General features: G+C 53.2%; 1 protein-coding gene and 1 long non-coding RNA gene across 5 annotated transcripts in view; one reads left to right on the forward strand and one right to left on the reverse strand.

Annotated features, from left to right (window-relative positions):
• The window catches only part of CLIP2 (CAP-Gly domain containing linker protein 2), a 112,174-nt gene extending 97,754 nt beyond the window's left edge, over positions 1–14,420 (reverse strand). For 2 of the 4 annotated variants that reach the window (XM_031665468.1, XM_031665473.1), the window contains exon 1: positions 14,092–14,420. The gene's annotated coding sequence lies outside the window, so the exon portion shown is untranslated. The remainder of the gene's footprint in view (positions 1–14,091) is intronic. The other 2 variants (XM_031665469.1, XM_031665471.1) reach the window with 1 other exon arrangement.
• Positions 14,421–14,497: 77 nt separating this feature from the next.
• LOC116274552 lies at positions 14,498–18,533 on the forward strand. The gene is made up of 3 exons (XR_004183305.1): positions 14,498–14,767; positions 18,187–18,314; positions 18,498–18,533. It is a non-coding gene; the product is annotated as an uncharacterized LOC116274552 (long non-coding RNA).
• Positions 18,534–20,894: the final 2,361 nt, after the last annotated feature.

A 20,894-nucleotide genomic window follows, 5' to 3' on the forward strand; every position in this document is an offset into this window, starting at 1 on the left:
CCAGAATGCCAGTCCCACCCCAATCCTGCACCATGCAGAATCCAGTGGGGGGTCCTGGGTGTGACACCACTCCAGGCTGGCACCTCACCTGCTCCACGGGCCCCACTGCCCATCTAGCCCACGCGGCTTTGTTTGCATTTGCCCAAGGCTCAGGGAATCTGAGAAGCTTGACTTAGGTCACCCAGTGGTGAAGCTAAAGTCTCCACATCCTCCCTGGCCAGGGCAAGCAGAGGGCAGGGCTGGACGGCCCCTTCCCTGTGAGTCTTGCCGGCTCTCAGGAGGAAGCCAAAGCTCTGAGCCTTATATACACTATCCCTCGGGTCTGGGAGAGCCGATGGGAGGGTGCCCGGCTGTCTGTGCTGCTGTCTCCACCCATACTTGGTCAGCCTTCTCCCACTTGTTCTGCCAGGCCCGCGGGGAGCTGCAGCCCCAGCTGTGCAGGAAACACTCACACAGTTGCTGGCCAGCAGTGGGGGTACGGGGGAGCCCCAAGAAGAACGGGGTGGGGATAAATCCTGAGCTGCCCTGAGAACACCCATTGGCCTGGTGGCCATGCAGATAGTGGGGACAGCTGAGAGCCAGCGTGGGGATGGAGCCTTGCCCCAGCATCACAGCAGATCTGGGGCCGGAACCCAGGCTCCACAAGCCCACGTGGCTTCAAACAGGAGGGAGGGAGATGAAACTGGCAAGACCACAGTATATAGTGAGGACCACGTTTACACAGCGCAAGGCTCGGCGCTCCGGGGCTGAGCAGGGCAGGACAGACCCAGGCCAAGTGCCCCAGTCAAACCCCAACTTCTCTGGCAGCTGCAGCTGGGAGACAAGCAAGGGTTGAGTCTAGAAGCCCGAGTTCTGGTCCCACACACTACCATTCTCACTATATCCGAGCTAAGGGCTGCGGTTCCTCAGTTGTAGAGAAGGCATCTTCTGGTCAGGGGTGGTGGCTCATGCCTGTAATCCCAGCATTTTGGGAGGCTGAGGTGTGCAGATCACCTGAGGTCAGGAGTTCAAGACCAGCTGACCAACACGGTGAAACCCCATCTCTATGAAAATACAAAAATTAATCGGGCGTGGTGGTGTGCACCTGTAATCCCAGCTACTTGGGAGGCTGAGGCAGGAGAATCGCTTGAACCAGGGAGGCGGAGGTTGCAGTGAGCCGATATCATGCCATTGCACTCCAGCCTGGGTGACAGAGTAAGACTCTGTTTCAAAAAAATTTAAAAAATAAAAAAAAGTTAAAAATAAAGGAGGCATCTTCCTTGCCCTACCAACAGCCTGGGGACCACAGGGCCCTGGGAACTCCCAGCCTGTCTGTCTTGTGAGAGCTGGACACACAGAGTTGGCATGCTCAGAACCACCAGCCATAAAAAAAGGTCCAACACCGAAAATAACCCACACATCCATCACCATTAGAATGAGTCAATAAGGCCAGGCATGGTGGCTCACACCTGTAATCCCAGCACTTTGGGAGGTCAAGGCGGGTGGATCACTTGAGGCCAGCAGTTCGAGACCAGCTTGGCCAACATGGTGAAACCCCATCTCTACTAAAAATACAAAAATTAGCCTGGCGTGGTGGCAGGCACCTGTAATCCTAGCTATTTGGGAGCCTGAGGCAGGAGGATCACTTGAACCCACGAGGTAGAGGCTGCAGTGAGCTGAGATCACGCCAGTGCACTCCAGTCTTAGCAACAGAGCAAGACTCTGTCTCAAAAAAAAAAAAAAAAAAAAAAAAAAAAAAATTACCCGGGCATTGTGGTGGGTGCCTGTAATCCCAGCTACTCGGGAGGCTGAGGCAGGAGAATTGCTTGAACGCTGGAGGTGGAGGTTGCAGTGAGTCGAGATCATGCTATTGCACTTCAGCCTGGAGACAAGAGCGAGACTCTGTCTCAATAATAATAATAATAATAAAAGTAAACAAGTTGTGGTTTGTTCGCATAGTATAATAACATACAGCAATGAGAATGAACAAATGCCAACTGCATGCAATGATATGTAAGAACCTCGCAATTACAATCTTGAGTGAAAGAAGTCGGACATAAAAACAGTGCATACAAAAGAAGACATACAAGCGGCCAAGAACCATATAAAAAATGCTCAGCATCACGGATCATCAGAACATGCAAATTAAAATCACAATGAGATACCATCTTACACCAGTCAGACTGGCTATTATTCAAAAGCCTGAAAACAATGCATGTTGGAAAGGATGTGGAGAAAAGGGAACGCTTATACACTGTTGGTAAGAATGCAAATTAGTACCTTTATGGGAAACGGTGCAGAGATTTTTCAAAGAACTGAACATAGAATGGGCCTTCCATCCAGCAATCCTACTAATTGCCATCTACCCAAAGGAAAATGATTCATTCTGTCCAAAGGATACCTGCACTGGTATGTTGATCACAGCACAATTCACGAGAGCAAAGACATGGAATCAACATATGTGTCCATCAAGGGAGGACTGGATAAAGAAAATGTGGTATATGTCTACCACGGAATACCACTCAGCCGTCAGAAAGAATGAAATCATGTCTGTTTCAGCAACATGGATGGAACTGGGAGCCATTATCCCTAGCGAAACAACTCACAAAATCAAATACCACATGATGGTACTTATAAGTGGGAGCTAAACAATGGGTATACATGAAAATACAGAGGGGAGTAATAGACGCCGGAGACTACGAAAGGTGGGAAGAGGCCGGGCGCGGAAGCTCATGCCTGTAATCACAGCACTTTGGGAGGCCAAGGCGGGCGAATCATTTGAGGTCAGGAGTTCGAGACCAGCCTGGCCAAATTGGCAAAACCCCAGCTCTACTAAAAATTCAAAAATTAGCTGGGCATGGTGGCGCGCGCCTATAATCCCAGCTACTAGGGAGGCTGAGGCAGGAGAATTGCTTGAACCCAGGAGGCAGAAGTTACAGTGAGCTGAGATCACAGCACTGTACTCCAACCTGGGCAACAAGAGTAAAACTCTGTTAAAAAAAAAAAAAAAAAAAAGCTGGGCAGAGTGGCTCATGCCTGCAATCCCAGCACTTTGGGAGGCTGAGGTGGGTGGATCACCTGAGGTCAGGAGTTTGAGACCAGCCTGACCAACATGGAGAAACACCGTCTCTACTAAAAATACAAATTAGCCGGGCGTGCTGGTGCATGCCTATAATCTAGGTACTTGGGAGGCTGAGGCAGGAGAATTGCTTGAACTTGGGAAGTGGAGGATGCGGTGAGCCAAGATCGCGCCATTGCACTTCAGCCTGGGAGACAAGAGCAAAACTCTGCCTCAAAAAAAAAAAAAAAACGAAGAAGAAGAAGGGCCTCAAGTCAGCACCCCAGGGTGCTGCTCTCTCACTCCTACACCTTCTCCTGCAGGCAAGGGTTGGGGAAGAGGCTGAGCCCACTGAGGTTCAGGCCTGGTCCCTGAGTGGCATAAGCCGCCCCAGCCAGAGGGGACGGGGTGCAAATCAGGGTCCACTCCAGGGTGCGGTGTCTTGGAGAAAAGACGAACCCAGCAGGCCGTGAGCACACTATGCCCCTGAGGGGCAGCCCAGCACACTACAAGGGGCAGGGAGGGTGGAGGAGGAACAGAACTAATTTGGTGGCCCAGGGGTGAGGACAGTCACTAATTAGCCTTCAAGGCAGGGTCTTTACTATTTATTTATTTATTTATTTACTTATTTATTTATTTTTGCGACAGGGTCTTGCTGTGCTGCCCAGGCTGGAATGCAGTGGCACGATCACAGCTCACTGCAGCCTCAAACTCCTGGGGGTCAAGCAATCCTCCCACCTCAGCCTCCTGAGTAGCTGGGATTACAGACACTGCACCCGGCTAATTTTTGTATTTTTTATAGAGACAGGGTTTTACCAAGATGCCCAGGCTGGTCTCCAACTCTGGGGCTCCACTGATCATCCTGCCTCGGCCTCCCAAAGTGTTGGGATTACAGGTGTGAGCCACCGTGCCTGGCCTCAACATCGGTTCTTTTCTTCTGCTGCTTCCAGAAAGGGAACCGCATGTTAGTCATCAAATTCTGGCTGAAAGCCACAGACACCCACCCACACTCATATCCACTAGGTCACATATCCAGGCCTTCACACGTGCCATGCCGGGTTCCTAGAATGCCCTTCCTCTCACTGGGTACAACTTTTTTATTTAAACATTTTTTAAAAAATAGAGACAGACTGGGCACAGTGGCCCACGCCTGTAATCCCAGCACTTTGGGAGGCCGAAGCTGGCGGTGGCGATCACCTGCAGTCAGGAGTTCGAGATCAGCCTGGCCAACATGGTGAAACCCCATTTCTACTAAAAATACAAAAAATTAGCCGGGCGTGGTGGCACATGCCTGTAATCCCAGCTACTCGGGAGGCTGAGGCAGGAGAATCGCTTGAACCCAGGAGGCGGAGGCCGCAGTGAGCTGAGATCGCGCCAGTGCACTCCAGCCTGGGCAGCAGAGTGAAATTGCGTCTCAAACAAAACAAAACAAAATAAAAAATAAAATAAAATAAAATAAAAATAGCGACGGGGCCAGGTGCGGTGGCTCATGCCTGTAATCCCAGCACTTTCGGAGGCCGAGGCGGGTGGATCACCTGAGATCAGGAGTTCAAGATCAGCATGGCAAAACCCTGTCTCTACTAAAAATACCAAAAAAAAAAAAAAAAAATAGCTGGGTGTGGTGGCAGGCACCTGTAATCCCAGCTACTGGAGAGGCTGAAGCACAAGAATTGCTTGAACCCAGGAGGTGGAGGTCACAGTGAGCTGAAATCACACTACTGCACTCTAGCCTGGGCGAGAGAGTGAAACTGTGTCTCAAAGTAAATAAATAAATAAAAATAAGAGACGGGGTCTCACACTATGTTGCCCAGGCTGGTCTCGAACTCCTAGGCTCAAGCGATCATCCTGCCTCGGCCTCCCAAACTGCTGAGATTGCAGGTGTGAACACTGCACCAGACCATGGGTGCAGCTTTAGGAGGGCAAGATCTTTCCATATCTTGTTCATTGCTGGCTCTCGGTACCTAGGACAGCAACCAGCCCATGCAGGAGCTCAAAAATATATGTTTAGTGAATATATGAATGCATTAAAATGCCCTCTTCTGGATCGCTTGAGTCCTGGAGGTGGAGGTTGGAGTGAGCCGAGATGGCACAACTGCACTCTAGCCTGGGCGACAGAGCGAGACTCCATCTCAAAAAAAAGAAAAAAATGCCCTCCTCTGCTACTCTCGTCCTCCCCACATCGAGCTGGATTCTTACAGTGTCTTGTTCACACCTCATCGCCACATTCACCAGCCTGCTCAGCGCTATCTCTGGGAAGGACAGAAAGAAGCAGATCAACATTCTGACTGACAGGTTGTGCTGGAAAGGCTGGTCCCCCAAGCACACAAGGCATGGAGTGTTCCCAGGGGTAGGTCCCACAAACAAAGGAACAGGCAGGGGTTCAAGTAGACAGAGGCTGGGGCTTCCTCTCAAAGGGGGGGCCCTGCTTTTGTTTTCTTTTTTTGAGACAGAGTCTCGCTCTGTCCCCCAGGCTGGAGTGCAGTGGCGCGATCTCGGCTCACTGCAAGCTCCGCCTCCCGGGTTCACGCTATTCTCCTGCCTCAACCTCCTGAGTAGCTGGGACTACAGGCGCCTGCCACCGCACCCGGCTAATTTTTTGTATTTTTAGTAGAGACGGGGTTTTACCGTGGTCTCGATATCCTGACCTTGTGATCCACCTGCCTCGGCCTCCCAAAGTGCTGGGATGACAGGCGTGAGCCACCGCGCCTGGCCTTGTTTTCTTATTCAGTTGGGTTTTTTTCTGAGACAGGGTCTTACTCTGTCGCCCAGGCTGGAGGGTGGTGGCACAATCAGGGCTCACTGCAACCTCAACTTCCCAGGCTCAAGCAATTCTCCTGCCTCAGCTCCTCCCACCCCAGTGGCACTACAGGCAGGCGCCATGATGTCCAGTTATTTTTTGCTTATTTTTTTGCAGACATGGGCCCTTGCTAGGTTGCCCAGACTGGTCTCAAGCCCCTGAGTTCAAGCAATCCTCCCGCCTTGGCCTCCCAAAGTGCTAGGATTACAGGTGTGAGCCACCACACCCAGCCGGTTCCTGCTCTTGTTGGCACAGCTGCTCTTAGAGGCTCTCCTGAGCTCATACCAGGATTCTGCAGCTGTACAGATGCATCTCTTTCCCCATACCCCAGACCCAAGCTGACTGAGGACACAGACTCCGAGAAGAAGGGACGGAGCAGCAAGCCAGGAGCCCAGATACTTGCGTCAGAGAGGCAACCCGCAGCTGATCAGCCAGTAACGGGGGACGATGGTGTCCGTGAGGGAACAGATGCTGGTCTTAGGGACTGTATTAGTCTGCTACGGCTGTCATCACAAAGGACCGCAGACTAGGCGGCTTAAACAACAGAGATGTAGGGTTCACAGCTATGGAGGCTGAAAAAGTCCAAGGTCAAGGTGCCAGCAGGGTTGGTTTCTTTCGCTTTTTTTTTTTTTTTTTTTTGGTGAGACAAAGTCTCACTCAGGTTTTTTTTTTTTTCTTTCTGAGACAGGGTTTCACTCTGTCATTCAGGCTGGAGTGCATTGACATGATCTCGGCTCACTGCAAGCTCCGCTTCCCGGGTTCAAGTAATTCTCCTGCCTCAGCCTCCCGGGTAGCTGGGACTACAGGTGTGCGCCACTACACCTGGCTAATTTTTTATCTTTTTAGTAGAAACGGGGTTTTGCCATATTGGCCAAGCTGGTCTGGAACTCCTGACCTCGTGATCTGCCACGCCTCAGCCTCCCAAGTTGGGGATTACAGGCGTGAGCCACGATTATAGCCCTTTTTTTGCATTTTTTCAGAGTCTTGCTCTGTTGCTCAGGCTGGGTACGAGTGGCAATCTCAGGTTTTACTGCAGCCTCCATCTCCCCAGGTTCAAGTGATTCTCCTGCCTCAGCCTCGAGTATCTGGGATTACAGGTGTCGCCACTACACCTGGCTAATTTTGTATTTTAGTAGGGAACTGATGTTTCACCATGTTGGCCAGGCTGGTCAGCTCCTGACCTGCGTGATCAGCCCACCTCAGCCTCCCCAAAGTGCTGGGATTACAGGGCGTGAACCACAGCACTGGGCACAGCAGGGTTGTTTTTTTCGGAGCTCTCTCTCCTTAGTGGAGATGGCTGTGTCTATTCCCTGGGTCCTCATGTGGTCTTCCCCTCTAGACATGCCTGTGTCCAAATGTCCTTTACTTACAAGGACGAAGACAGCTTCATATTAGACGGGGACACCAGTCATATTGGATGAGGGCCCAATGACTCATTTGAACTTGATTACCTCTATAAAAACTTTTTTTTCCTCTTCTTTTTTTTTTTTCTGAGACCAGGGTTTCACTCTGTCACCCAGGCTAAGTCTGTCTTTACCGATCATGGCTCGCTGCGTTCAAACTCCTGGGTTCCAAAGTCCTCCTGCCTCGAGTATCCCAGTAGCTGGTTACCCTAAGTTTTTAATTTTCTGTAGAGATGAGGTCTTGCTCTGTTGCCAGGCTGGTCTCAAACTCCCCAAATGTAATTCTCCCTCCTTGGCCTCCCAAAGGAGTGCTGGGATTACAGGCATGAGCCTGATTCACAGCCCTAATTTTCTCATTTACTTTTAGTAGGTTAGACTGTGTTTATCATTGTAAATCACCTCAAGTCCTTTCCTGGAATCAAACCAGGAACACACAAGCCCCTTTCAGACGTCTTCCAACTCCTCCTCTGTGGTCCTGGCTCCAAAGAAGCTGAATGTGAGCAAAGTAAAAGCGAATGGGCTGGTGGCGGGGGCTCACACCTGTAATCCCAGCACTAAGGAAGGCAAGCACTGCAGATCAGGTCCGGGATCAGATCGCCAGTCGCTCATCCTCCAGTAATCGTCATCGCGTCGCTTTTATCGTCGAATAGGATCAGATCTCGTTTTTGCACGCGGCTTGCGGCGGCACGCGGCGCAAAAGAAGAAAAGGAAAAGGAAAAAGGAAAAAGGAAAGGAAGAAAAGGAGGGAGGAGAGGGAGGGAGGGAAGGAATGGGTTTGTGCAGGGAACAATACATTACAAAAGGAACAGTAGCAGGAAACAGAAAGGTTAAAGGTGAAGCCAGACAGGCGTAACATTAAGCGTAATTATAACAACCGCCAGCGATTGGGATGGTGGGTTCTTCCGCCGACTGGTGAACCGCCATTTCGGCTTTTTCTTCTTTTATCATAGATGCCATAAACCCGCCCTTCGTTACGGTAAGCCTCCAACCTAATCCGCACTTTGGGACGCTAAGGTGGGAGGATCCCTTGATCTCAGGGGTGTGAGACCACCCTGGGCAACATGGTGAAACCCCGTCTACAGAAAAAATATAAAGTAGCTGGGCATGGTGACATGCACCTGTAGTCACAGCTACTGGAGAGGCTAAGGGTGATTGGGAAGATGGCTGGGAGGTGAGGAAGCTGCAGTGAGCTGAGATCACGCCACTGCACTCCAGCCTGGTTGACAGAGCCAGGCCCTGTCTCAAAACAAACCAAAACAAAACCTAGCCCCAGTTCTTTTTTTTTTTTTTTTTTTTTTTTTTTTTTGAGGCAGTCCCGCCCTGTAGGCTGGAGTCACCCAGTGGTGCCATGTCGGCTCACTGCAACCTCCGCCTCCCCAGGTTCAAAAGCGATTCTCCTGCCCCAGCCTCCCCAAGTAGCTGGGATTACAGAGCGCCGCGCCCTCACGACCTTCTTGCATTTTCAAGTAAAGAGGCAGGGGTTTCACACTATGTTGGACCCCAGGCTGGTCTCAAACTCTTGACTTCGTGATCCGCCAGCCTCGGCCTCCCAAAGTGCTGGGATTACAGGCGTGAGCCACCACGCCCAGCCCCTAGCCCCAGTTCCATTCCTCCAGGAAGCCCTCCAGACTACCCCACCCAACACACCACAGCCGGGCCTCCCAGCATAACCTTCAGATCAATATGCAACCGTTGCCCAGCCAGCAGCTCCACTAGGCATCAAAGTGTCTGGCCTTGAAATGTTTCTGGAAAGCGCTAGTATTGTTTACATTGTCAGGAAGCAGGGCGGATGTCTTCCCAATTTAGTAAAAGCTTCTGGAAGCTCAGTGCTGCACACTGTGGGGTGGGCAGGGGCTAGAGCACCCCCAAAAGGAGCTGGGCCAGAATCAGCCAGGTTTAACTGCAGGCAAGGGCAGACCAACTTGAGACCTCAGGGTGGTGGGGGCGACGCTGAAAAACCAGGCCCTTCTCCTGGTGAGCCGGAAATTCCACCCTCTCATCCCAAGGGGCGGAAAAGGCAAAGGAGGGAAATGAATCGGGAGTGGGTGTCGCTCAGGGCTCAGGCTAGAGTGGAAGGTATGATCCCAGCCATGGAGCAAGAAACGCTCCGTCAAGACAGAAGCCGTTAAGCAGAGAAGGTCCTAAATTCAGGCCTCGTTAATAAAAGCCATCTGGCCTGTTTTGCCTTCTACTCAGAAGGGAAACGTTTCATTAACATTTTGAAGCATTTTCCTCTGCAAACACGAGTTTTGTATTACTGGTTCCGTTGTGACTAGCCTTGCAGCCCAGTGAGAAGAGCCAGGTCGGGAGGCTCAAAAGCTCGGGTCTGGCTGGGCACGGTGGCTCATGCCTGTCATCCCAGCACTTCGGGAGGCCGAGGCGGGCAGATCACTTGAGGTCAGGGGCTCGAGACCAGCCTGGCCAACATGGTGAAACCCCGTCTCTACTAAAAATACAAAAATTAGCCAGGCGTGGTTGCGCGTGCCTATAATCCCAGCTACTCAGGAGGCTGAGGCAGGAGAATTACTTGAACCCAGGAGGCAGAGGTTGCGGTGAGCTGAGATCACACCATTGCACTCCAGCCTGGGCAACAAGAGCAAAACTCCGTCTCAAAAAAAAAAAAAAAAAAAAAAAAAAAAGCTCAAGTCCTACACTGCCGGTCGGACCTACATCTCCAGGTCCTGAAAGGAGAGAGCCTCCTCCTGTCCCAGGGCAGGGCTAGGGGAAGCCAGTGGCAGGCAGCCCTGGCCATCGCACCTGTCCTCTCCTCCCCACACGGGCCTGATCAGTGCACTCTGGTTTCTTTCAACAAATCACGCTGCAACTGATCAGTCCCACATCTGGTGGCACAATGGCTAATTGACCATGGGTCTGCCTCCTCCATCAGCTCATGAGCTCCCTGAATGCCCAGCTTCGCTGGTCCTCACCTAGCACACAACTTTCATCATCAATGCAGCCAACCAATTATCCCAGCTGTGCCAGCCCCGTTTTCAACCCCCAGCCCCAGAGACCACGTGGCCTGCCCCCCACCAGCCCAGCAGAGGCGGGTGGGCTTCCATATCCAGGCTGGACTAATCAGTGTCTCTCTGCACCCCAAGATGAAGGAGACCCCCATTGGGAGGTCCCGTGGACTCAGGCTACAGCCCCGTTCAACACAGCCACGCTCACAACCCAAGGAGACGGAGCCTGTAGGGGAAAGGAGAAGGAGACAGGATGGATGCGCTGAGAGAGGCCGAGAAAATGAAACCGCAGTCCACAGAGAGGAAAGCCAGAGGAGGAGCTGCCTGCCAGCTTCCGGGGTCCCGGGGGGCCAGGTCGCCTGCAATTGTTTGCTGCACAAGTTCTCTGTTCTCTACTCTTAAGTCCCTTTTCACTTAACCTAATTGAAGGAGGTTCCTGTTCCCTGCAACAAAATAATTCCAAAGGTATGGGATCGGAGGGCACTCCCACACCACCCTCAAAGCCAGCCCTGCTCCTCAAACCATGCCCACTCCTCGCAGTTTATTAAAGGGGCCACAGCAGCCTTAGGTGAGGCAAGTCTGGGTGTGCCCAGTCTGGGAGCATGGGGAGAGGTGCAGTGGAAAGATACAACTGGGGGCGGCCCCTAAAAGGTAGATAGCGTATTTGGACTTTGCACCTGAGCAAAAGGGGTGGGTGTCTGAGAAGGCAGGATCATAATTGTTCAGGGACATGAACCTGAAGAGGGTGGGTAGAGCAGTGTGGCTGAAGGAGGCATACCTCCCAGGCATACAGTAGGTGCTTAGCAAATGCATCAAGGGCAGACACAGCCACCTCTTTGCACCAGGATATTCTTATCTGTTAAATGTAGGCAGCCTTATCAAAATATCCACAAATGAAGGAATGAATTTAAAGAGCTTAGAACCAGGCCGGGTGTGGTGGCTCAGGCCTGTAATCCCAGCACTTTGGGAGGCCAAGGTGGGCAGATCACTTGAGGTTAGGAGTTCCAGACCAGCTTGGCCAACACGGTGAAACCCCGCCTCTACTAAAACTACAAAAAATTAGCCAGTCTTGGTGGCATGGGCCTGTAGTCCCAGCTACTCGGGAGGCTGAGGCAGAAGAATTGCTTTAATCCGGGAGGTAGAGGTTGCAATGAGCTGAGGTCACACCACTGTACTCCAGCCTGGGCGACAGAGCAAGACTCCATCTCAAAAAAGCTCAGAACCATTCTCCACAAAGTAAGCACTTAATATATACTTTTTTTTTTTTTTTTTTTAACCTGCACAAAATCTGAAGTTCTTACAAGAACCAATGGGCAGGGAATTAGAGCGTCACAAACGCAGCTTCCCTCCCCTGGATATGGAAGTGGAGGTAGAGCAGGTGGCATCAAGAGGGTAGAACTGGCTGCGCACGGTGGCTCACGCCTGTAATACCAGCACTTTGGGAGCCTGAGGCAGGTGGATCACCTGAGGTCAGGAGTTCAAGACCAGCCTGGCCAACATGGTGAAATCCTGTCTCTACTAAAACTACAAAAAAATTAGCCGGATGTGATGGCGCATGCCTGTAATCCCAGCTACTTGGGAGGCTGAGGCAGGAGAATCGCTGGGGGCGGAGGTTGCAGCAAGCCAAGATCGCACCATTGCACTCCAGCCTGGGCAACAAGAGCAAAATTCCAATTCAAAAAAAAAAAAAAAAGACGGCAGGACCAACTGTCAGGGTGGCAGGGCCAGGAAGGGAGGCCAAGAGGGAACTGGGGGACCACACGTGGGCAGGCCTGCCAGGTGGGGAGCAGGGACAGCTGGAGCTGTGGGGAGATGGCCTTTCCATCACCAAGGGAGGCAGGACCAGGGAGGAGGCTGCAGTGAGGCAGGGAACAGCAGGTCCCGGGTCAGGGCTAACCAGCAAGGCTGCTTGAAGAAGGACAAACAGCCTGGAGTGGGCATGAGCCTCCTCTCCCTGAAACGTGTGTGAGTGGAGGCTGGGAAGCCACTCTACAGCAGCAACAACACTTACAGGACATCTACTCTGTCACAGGGCACAGTTCTCCTAACAACCCTAAAAGCCAGATACCATAAGGATCCCAATTTTACAGATGAGGATGTCCAGGCAGAGAGAGACGCAATGTGAGAGGTTACATAGCTAGGCAGTGGCAGAGCTGGGATTTGAACTCGGGCTGTTAAGCTCCAGCATCTGAACTCTTCGCCGCCAAGGTAGACAGCAGATGCTGGAAAGCGACTAGTGCTCCTTGGAGTAAATTCCCCCTGCTGGGATTTTGGGCTCTGAGTGCAGAATTCCAGGCACCACCTTCCCAGCCTGCACAGTGCCAGTGCCGAGGGCTGGAGTTTGCAGGTGCACACAGGTGAGTGTGGAGCAGGCTCCTCCCAGGCACCTCTACCTGCCTCTTCTGCCTTTGGAGCCCCTCTCCATCTCCACCCCCTCCACCTGTCCTGAAGCCAGAACCCCATCATTCCCCGGCAAGGCACTGCAGACAGGAATGCACCCTGTCCTCAACCGCAGGTCTAAGTCCCCTAAATCCTAAGCTGTTTCTCTAACCCAATAGCCTCCTTTTCTGACTCCAAGCCCTTATCCATGCTATTTCTCCTGCACGAAACCCCCTTCAAGCATCCTGGCAGCAAACTTCTGCATGATGCTCTATGAAGCTTCCTGGTCTGCCCCATCCTCCAGGGGACCCCCTCTATGCCCCCAGCTTCCCCACTAATGCACTCATCAAACCCCGGGGCTGCATTTTTGGGGGGCACTGAGGCTGCTGTCCTGTGTATCAGCCAGCCCCTAGAAGTTCCGGGTCAGGTAACAACAGCTGAATGAATGAAGGGCTTATTGTTTACATTTACAACTGATGGGGAAGAGGCCTCTGGAGCACACACGTGGTGCTCCCTGCACCCTCTTCCTCCTCTTCTGCCCACAGCCCTAGGCCACCCCACCCACCTCCCTCAGGCATCCTGCAAGAGTGAGGGCAGCCCCCCTCATCCCAGACCCCCACTTCTCATCCAGAAGAGAGAGGAAGGGTCTCAGACACTGGGGGACACACTGCTGGATGGGTAATTTCCCCCCAAGGTGCTCCCTCTGCCCGTCCTTCCCAGGGTGGGGCTGGGGCCTGCGTGGCAGTGCCCAGTGGGCACCAGCTCGGCCCAAGCTCCGCCTGAAAGGTCCAAACGGGCGGGCACTGGAGGCTCAGCCAAGCATCCTCCGCGGCCGCCGCCCCTCCCCGGGAGGAGGGCAGAAAATCTGCTGCCTCACCAGCCACCAGCGCCAGCTTGGGGGGGCACCCCCTGAGGGAAGCCGCCTGCCTCAGTCTCCTCCTACCCCTCCTCAGCCATGCACTCCAACCAAGTTTCGCAAAGGGCATCGGCCAGGCGACCCCATAGGGTGCAGCAGGGAGGAGTGGGGGGCAGTCCCTGTTCTCCCAGGCCCCAGGTTTGGAATGGGGGCTACATGGCCGCGCCCACCAGGCTGTGCTCCCCAGGCTCTGTGAGCCCAGAGAGCCCTGCGGCGCGTCCAGCCGTCTTGCTCTGCCCTTGGAAGCGGGGACAGGCTTCCGTCCCAAAAGATGGGCCAAACCCTTGTCCGTGGGTGGCGACCCTGATGAGGCTGGTGATGCCTTCAACAGGGGGACCCGCAGCCCAGGAATAGCCCCCAACCCTGGCACCCCAAGCAGCGCCCCCTCCTCTCCTGCAAGCAACAGGGAAGTTGGGGCACACCCCAGCCAGCTCCCGCCCACGCCCACCGGCCGGCCTCGAACCCTCCCGCCCCTGCCCACGCCCCGACAATGCCTCCCGGCCGGCAGCCCCGCTTTCGGCCAGGCCGCCGCCCCCCATATCTCTCCGTCCTTTGTTGCCCGCGCGACCCCCTCCCTCGGCCCCTCTGGCGGCCCCTACCTTCGTCCCTCCAGCATCAGGCTAAGCGGCGAGAGGCCCGGAGAGCCCCGGCCTCCTCTTCTCGGGCCCGGGCGCGCTGGGGGGCGAGGATGCTGCGGCCCCTCCCTGCGCGGCGCTGCCCACCGGCTGCACCCCCTCCTGGCGCCGGGGATCCCAGCGATCGGTGCTCGGAGCCCGGGTCTCGCGCCCCGTCTCCGGGAAGGCGGGAGGCGTGCACCGAGGCCGCCCGGCAGCCGCCTGCGCGCCCCGCGGCCGAGCCCAGCCGAGCGCCGCGCGGAGCCAGCGGAGCCAGCGGAGCCAGCGGCCCGGCTCCGGGAGGAAACAAAAGGGGCCGGCGCTGGGGCGGGCGCGGGAGGGCGGGGCCTGGGGCGGGCGGGAGGGGGGTGGGCGGGTCAGGCGCGCGCGGGCCGCCTCGCGGTTCTCAGGCCTCAGTGCCGCGCGGAAAGCAGGCGGGCGGGCGGAAAACGCGGAGCAACCTCTTCCCCCTCACCCCGCTCCATCTCTTTTCCTTCCCAGGCCGCAGGTGTCATTGGTGAGGCGTCCGGGGTTCTCCCACATCCACCTCCGCGCTGGGCACCTGGTGGTGCTTATATCGCGTTTGGTGAAACACATCCTCCAGCCATGCTATGCTTGCAAAGATGTCTCGGGTCATTGGGACGGACCGCAGCTTGGAAAGGTGAGATGCTGTTGGCACTGGACAGAAAGGGATGAGGAGGGGGACAGGGCTGCTGGGGCAAAAACTTCCGGTCTGTATTGGGGCCAGCGTGGGTGGGGAACTTTGGCATAGGATCTCATGGTTATCAAGGATCTCATAGCCTGGGAGGTGGCTCACGCCTGTAATCCCAGCACTTTGGGAAGCCAAGGCATGCAGATCCTCTGAGGCCAGGAGTCCGAGAACAACCTGGGCAACGTAACATAGTGAGACCTCCGTCTCTCCAAAAATACAAAAATTCGCTGGGCCTGCGCCTGTGGTCCCAGCTACTGGGGAGGCTGAGGTGGGAGGATCGCTGGAGCCCAGGAGGTCGAGGCTGCAGTGAGTCATGATTAAGCCACTGCCCTTCAGCCTGGGCGACAGAGCAAGACTCCGTCCCAAAAGGAAAAAAAAAAAAAAGGATCTCATGGTGATCGGCTCCCAAGATACAAATGAACCCTCTCCGGGACAGGATGCCTCTACTGCTATTTTAGAGGAGTTGAGACAGCTGCCAGGTCCCCTCCTGCGTGGAGAGGCAGATGCCAAGTTTCAGCTCAGAAACTAAGCAGTGACCAAACCCTGACGCCTGTCTGTGCCCAGGCTGCGGTTGGCTTCTGTGGCTTGGTTTCCCTCTGTCCCCCCTTGATAAGCTAGCCTGGATGCCTTTGACCTAGCTGGCCTTCTACCAGTCCCGCCCTGCCCCCTTTGTCTGTTTGACAAATCATACTTCCACTTCAAAGCAGAGCTTAAATGTCCCTGCTTTTCCCTTGAGTGCAGGAATGTGGGTGTTGGGGGAGGTTGTGGTCTGTATGGTGAGACCACTCTTCTGCGGGAGAGAGGTGCCACATACGGTCTTGTTCCTATCCCCTAAGGGACCCAGTGCAGTGCTTGGCAGAGGGTAGACAACCAGTAATATTTGTTGAATGAATGCATGAACTTGCTAAGTTAACATTACCACCCCTCAACTGTCTTGGTATCCATAATCTTTGAGAAATGAGTGAACCTTTTTTTAGAGAAGGAATCTCACTCTGTCAGCCAGGCTGGAATGCAGTGGTGCGATCATAGCTCACTGCAGCCTCAAATTCCCAGGCTCAAACGATCCTCCTACCTCAGCCTCCAGACTAGCTGGGACTATAGGCATGCACCACCATGCCCAGGTAATTTTTTTTATTTTTTATAGAGATGGGGTCTCATTATGTTGTCCAGGTTGATCTTAAACTCTTGGCTTCAGATGATCTTCCCACCTCGGCCTCCCAAAGTGCTGGGATTACAGCTGTGAGCCACCGTGCCTGGCCTAAACATTTTGACCTCAGTTTCCCCAACTGTAAATTGGTAAGAGTGTTTCTTTTTTTTTTTTTTTTGAGACAGAGTCTTACTCTGTCGCCCAGGCTAGAGTGCAGTGGCATGATCTTGGCTCACTGCAACCTCCGTCTCCTGGGTTTACGCCATTCTCCTGCCTCAGCCTCCGGAGTAGCTGGGACTACAGGTGCCTGCCACCATGCCCGGCTAATTTTTTTAAAATTTTTTTTGGTATTTTTAGTAGAGATGGGGTTTCACCGTGTTAGCCAGGATGGTCTCGATCTCCTAACCTTGTGATCCACCTGCCTCAGCCCCCCAAAGTGCTGGAATTACAGGCGTGAGCCACCACACCCGGCCGGGAAGAGTGTTTCAATTCAGTTCAGCGAACACGCAATGCTGTAATGATAGAGGGTGGGCATGGCGTCAGCCCTGAGGGGGTGCCCAGTTGGTGTGGACAGCCAGACTTGGAGACTAAGAAGGGAGGAGGTTCAGAGTGAGCTCCAGGAAAACTGGGCTTCTGTAGGAGGTGTGAACCCATAGAGAGGGAGGGGACTCCGGGTGGAGAGGGCAGTGTTCAGGAAACAGCTAATTGTTCCTCGTGGCTGGGATGCATGACCTGTATATTAACAGTTATAACCCAGCCAGGCACGGTGGCTCACACCTGTAATCCCAGCACTTTGGGAGGCTGAGGCGGGCAGATAACCTGAGGTCAGGAATTCGAGACCAGCCTGGCCAACATGGTGAAACCCCATCTCTATAGAAGATGCAAAAATTAGCTGGGTGTGGTGGTGCATGCCTGTAATCCCAGCTACTCAGGAGGGTGAGGCTTAAGAATGGCTTGAATCCGAAAGTCGAAGTTTGCAGTGAGCTGAGATCATACCACTGTACTCCAGCCTGGCCAACAGAGTGAATAATATAAAATAAAATAAAATAAAATATAAAATAAAATAAGCAGGGATTTGCCAAGGTGACGTGGGTCCTGCTGGGATGTACCTGAGCTCACCTGAGTTCACCTGCCCCTGCCCAGCAGATCTAGCCTCCCACGTGTGCCTCAGGAGGTAGGCAGGGGCCCCCAACCTTCACAGGCACCCCCTCCCTCACTGATGGCCCCCAGTATTATTCAGAGCAACAGCCTGTGGCCAACAGACCTTACCGGGCTGCGGGTGGGTGGAGCTTCAAAGGGCAACTCACCTGAGAGGGACACCTTTTGTCCTTGCTCCAGGTGAGAGAAGACAGGCTTCTGTCTTGTTAAAGTTTGCATTTGGGGGGGCTGGTCGCGGTGGCTCACGCACTTTGAGAGGCCAAGGCGGGTGGATCATGAGGTCAGGAGTTCGAGACCAGCCTGGCAAACATGGTGAAACCCCGTCTGTACTAAAAATACAAAAATTAGCCAGGCATGTTGATGGGCACCTGTAATCCCTCCTACTCAGGAGGCTGTGGCAGGAGAATTGCTTGAACCTGGGAGGCGGAGGTTGCAGTGAGCCCAGATTGTGCCACTGCACTCCAGCCTGGGCGACAAACTGAGACTCCGTCTCAAAAAAAAGTTTGCATTTGGGTTTCTCTACTTCTTCCAGTAGCTGAATCTGATGCTGTCTGATGTGAGGGTTGGGGTCCTGGCCTTGTCCCCTGCCCTAGCCCCAGGACCCAGTGATGGGCGGGGATCCGGAGGGAGTGTTCTCCCAGCTGACCTCTCACCCAGGCCTTTTGTCTCCACTGAAGCTGCTGATTTGGTCATTTTCTTGCTGATGCCGGCTGTGACCAGCAGCCTCAGGACAGGATTTTTCATGGGAAGAGGGAGCTGGGAATAATTTTTGAGCCACAGCTGCATTCTCTGAGGCCTGCAATGGGCCAGCCACGGGAGAGGCCTGGGCTGCTTTCTCTATACAGGCCAGGTGGCTATCTCTCTGGTATACTACTTATTTATTTATTTGTTTGTTTATTATTTTACTTTTCGGGAATAGAGACAGAGGCTTTCTATGTTGCCCAGGCTGGTCTGGAACTCCTGGCCTCAAGTGATCCTCTCACCTCGGCCTCCCAAAGCGCTGGGATTACAGGCTCCAGGCACCACGCCTGGCCTATTTTTATTTTTTTGTTTTTCATTTTAGAATCCACAAGACAGCCACAGGATGGGATATTTTTGCAGTGCCTGAACTGCTGTTTAGAAGGCATTTGTTACAATGTGGGGAAACATTTATGTATTTACATCCACCAGAAAAACACACTTCATAAAACTGTGAGTATGGAGCCGAGCTCAGTGGCTTATGTCTGTGATCCCAGCGAGTGGGGAGGCTGAGGTGGGAGGATCGCTTGAGCCCAGGAGTTGGAGGCTGTAGTGAGCTATGATCGTGCCATTGCACTCCAGCCTGGGCAACAGAGCAAGATCCCATCTTTATTTTACCTTTTTAAAAAATTGTAGGCCAGTTGTGCTGGCTCACACCTGTAATCCCAGCACTTTGGGAGGCCAAGGCAGGAGGATTGCCTGAGTCCCGGAGTTCGAGACCAGCCTGGGCAACATGATGAAACCCCGTCTCTACTAAAAATACAAAAAGTTAGCCAGGCATGGTGGCACACGTCTGTTATCCCAGCTACTCAGGAGACTGATGCAGGAGAATCACTTGAACCCAGGAGGCAGAGGTTGTAGTGAGCCGAGAGCACACCACTGCACTCCAGCCTCGGTGAAAAAGTGAAACTTTGTCTCAAAAAAACTGGTAACTGTGGTGGGTTTGGGTGGGGGGAGTCCGTGGGATTTTTTTCTTCCCTTTTCTGCATTTTCCTGCAACAGGCATGTGCTGCTTTGAGGACTAATAAAAGAAACTTAAACCCAAACAGCTTCTGTTGAAATGATTGGATGTCGCTGTGGCCTTTCTGCCTAGCAGAGCAGAGGCAGCCCAGGGCGGCAGGTGGCACAGGCTGGGAATGGCATCACCATGGAGATACCAGCTAAGGCCATCACACTGGTGGCCACACCCTTACTTTCAACTGCATGGGCTTTGCCTGTATCCAGTTCTCCCTGCCTTGGTGTATATGGGTCTTGGAGGAAGCTCTGGTACCTCCCTCCAGGTTGGCACAGTGCTAGTGGAAACAGCCCAGTGGTAAAGGAAGGCTATAGTAGCTCTCTGCTGCTCCCTGATGGGGGACTTCCCCTCGTTGGGGGTTTCCAAGGTGCATGGGGGCTTTTTCTATGCGGCCTCCCCGGATTTCCCAAGGGAAGATAACAAGGCCTCCCCTGCTGGGCGAAGGAAAGTTGACATGGCGCCGGGTGCGGTGGCTCACGCCTATAATCCCAGCACTTTGGGAGGCCGAGGCAGGCAGATCACCTGAGGTCGGGAGTTCGACACCAACCTGACCAACATGGAGAAACCCTTCTCAATAAAAATAAATATAAACTTAGCCGGGCGTGGTGGCACATGCCTGTAATCCCAGGTACTCGGGAGGCTGAGGCAGGAGAATTGCTTGAACCCGGGAGGCTGAGGCAGGAGAATCGCTTGAACCCAGGAGGCAGAGGTTGCCGTGAGCCGAGATCACACCATTGCACTCCAGCCTAGGCAACAAGAGAAAAACTTTGTCTCAAAACAAAAACAAAAAAAAAACTTTGCAGGTATTGTGGTGAGATAAATGAAGACCACCCCAAAGAGAACAAGCAAAGCCTGCTTATTGAGACCTTGTTATTGTAAGGAGAAGGGGCCAGTACAAAGCAAAAATTTTAAAGCTTTATTTATGTTTTGATATAGGTTCATATGTTGCCCAGGCTGGTCTTGAACTCTGGCCAGCAATCCATGCCTCAGCCTCCCAAGAAGCGGGACAGGCACGCACCACTACCCTCCTCATTTATGGAAAACTGTTTTTGTTTTTACAAATTTCTTTTTCTTTTTGAGACAGAGTTCACTGCCCAGCTTCAGGCTGGAGTGTGCAGTGGCGCCATCTCACCACTGCAGTAAGCTCCCCCTCCCAGGTTCACGCTATTCTCCTGCCCCTCAGCCTTCCCGAAAGAAGGCTGGATTCATAAGGGCATGTCAGCCACCACGCCTCTGCTTTTGCTCTTTTGTATTTTTAGTAGAGATGGGGTTTTCACCACAGCAGCAGTTGTGATGGTCTCGACCTCCTGACCCTGTGATCTGCCCGCCTCTGCCTCCCAAATCCCTGACGTTTTGGGATTACAGCCGTGAGCCACCGCACTGACCCGGCAATAACAAATTTTTAATTTATTTGTACTTTTTGAGACAGAGGTTCCATCGCCCAGGCTGGAGCACAGTGACACTATCATAGCTCACACTGCAGCCTCCAACTAATAGGGCTGGAAGCGACATTCTCCTGCTTCAGCCCTCCTAAATAGCTGGGATTACAGACACTCACCACCATGCCTGGCTAATTTTGTATTTTTAGTAGAGACACAGTTTTCCAATGCTGGCGGCTGGCTAGTTCCTCAACTCCTGACCTCAAGTGATCCACCCAGCTCAGCCTCCCAAAGTGCTGGGATTACAGATGTGGAGTCTCGCCCAGAGTCAGTTGTTTTGTTGTTGTTGTTTTAAGAAAGGGCCTCGTGTCAAGGCATGTGTGGTTTTACTTGTAATCCCAGCACTTTGGGAGGCCGAGGCAGATCACGAGGGGCAAGGAGCTTGAGACCAGCCTGACCAACACGGTGAAACCCTGTCTCTACTAAATATACAAAAATTAGCCTGGTAGGCATGCCTGTAATCCCCAGCTGGCTCAAGAGTTTGGAGGTGAGAATTGCTAGAACCTGAGGAGGTGGAGCTTGCAGTGAGCTGAGTATCAGGGAACTCTCTGACTTGGAACCTCTCTGGACAAAGTCGAT

Source organism: Papio anubis, chromosome 4, assembly GCF_008728515.1.
Source record: "Papio anubis isolate 15944 chromosome 4, Panubis1.0, whole genome shotgun sequence".
NCBI classification, from domain to species: domain Eukaryota; kingdom Metazoa; phylum Chordata; class Mammalia; order Primates; family Cercopithecidae; genus Papio; species Papio anubis.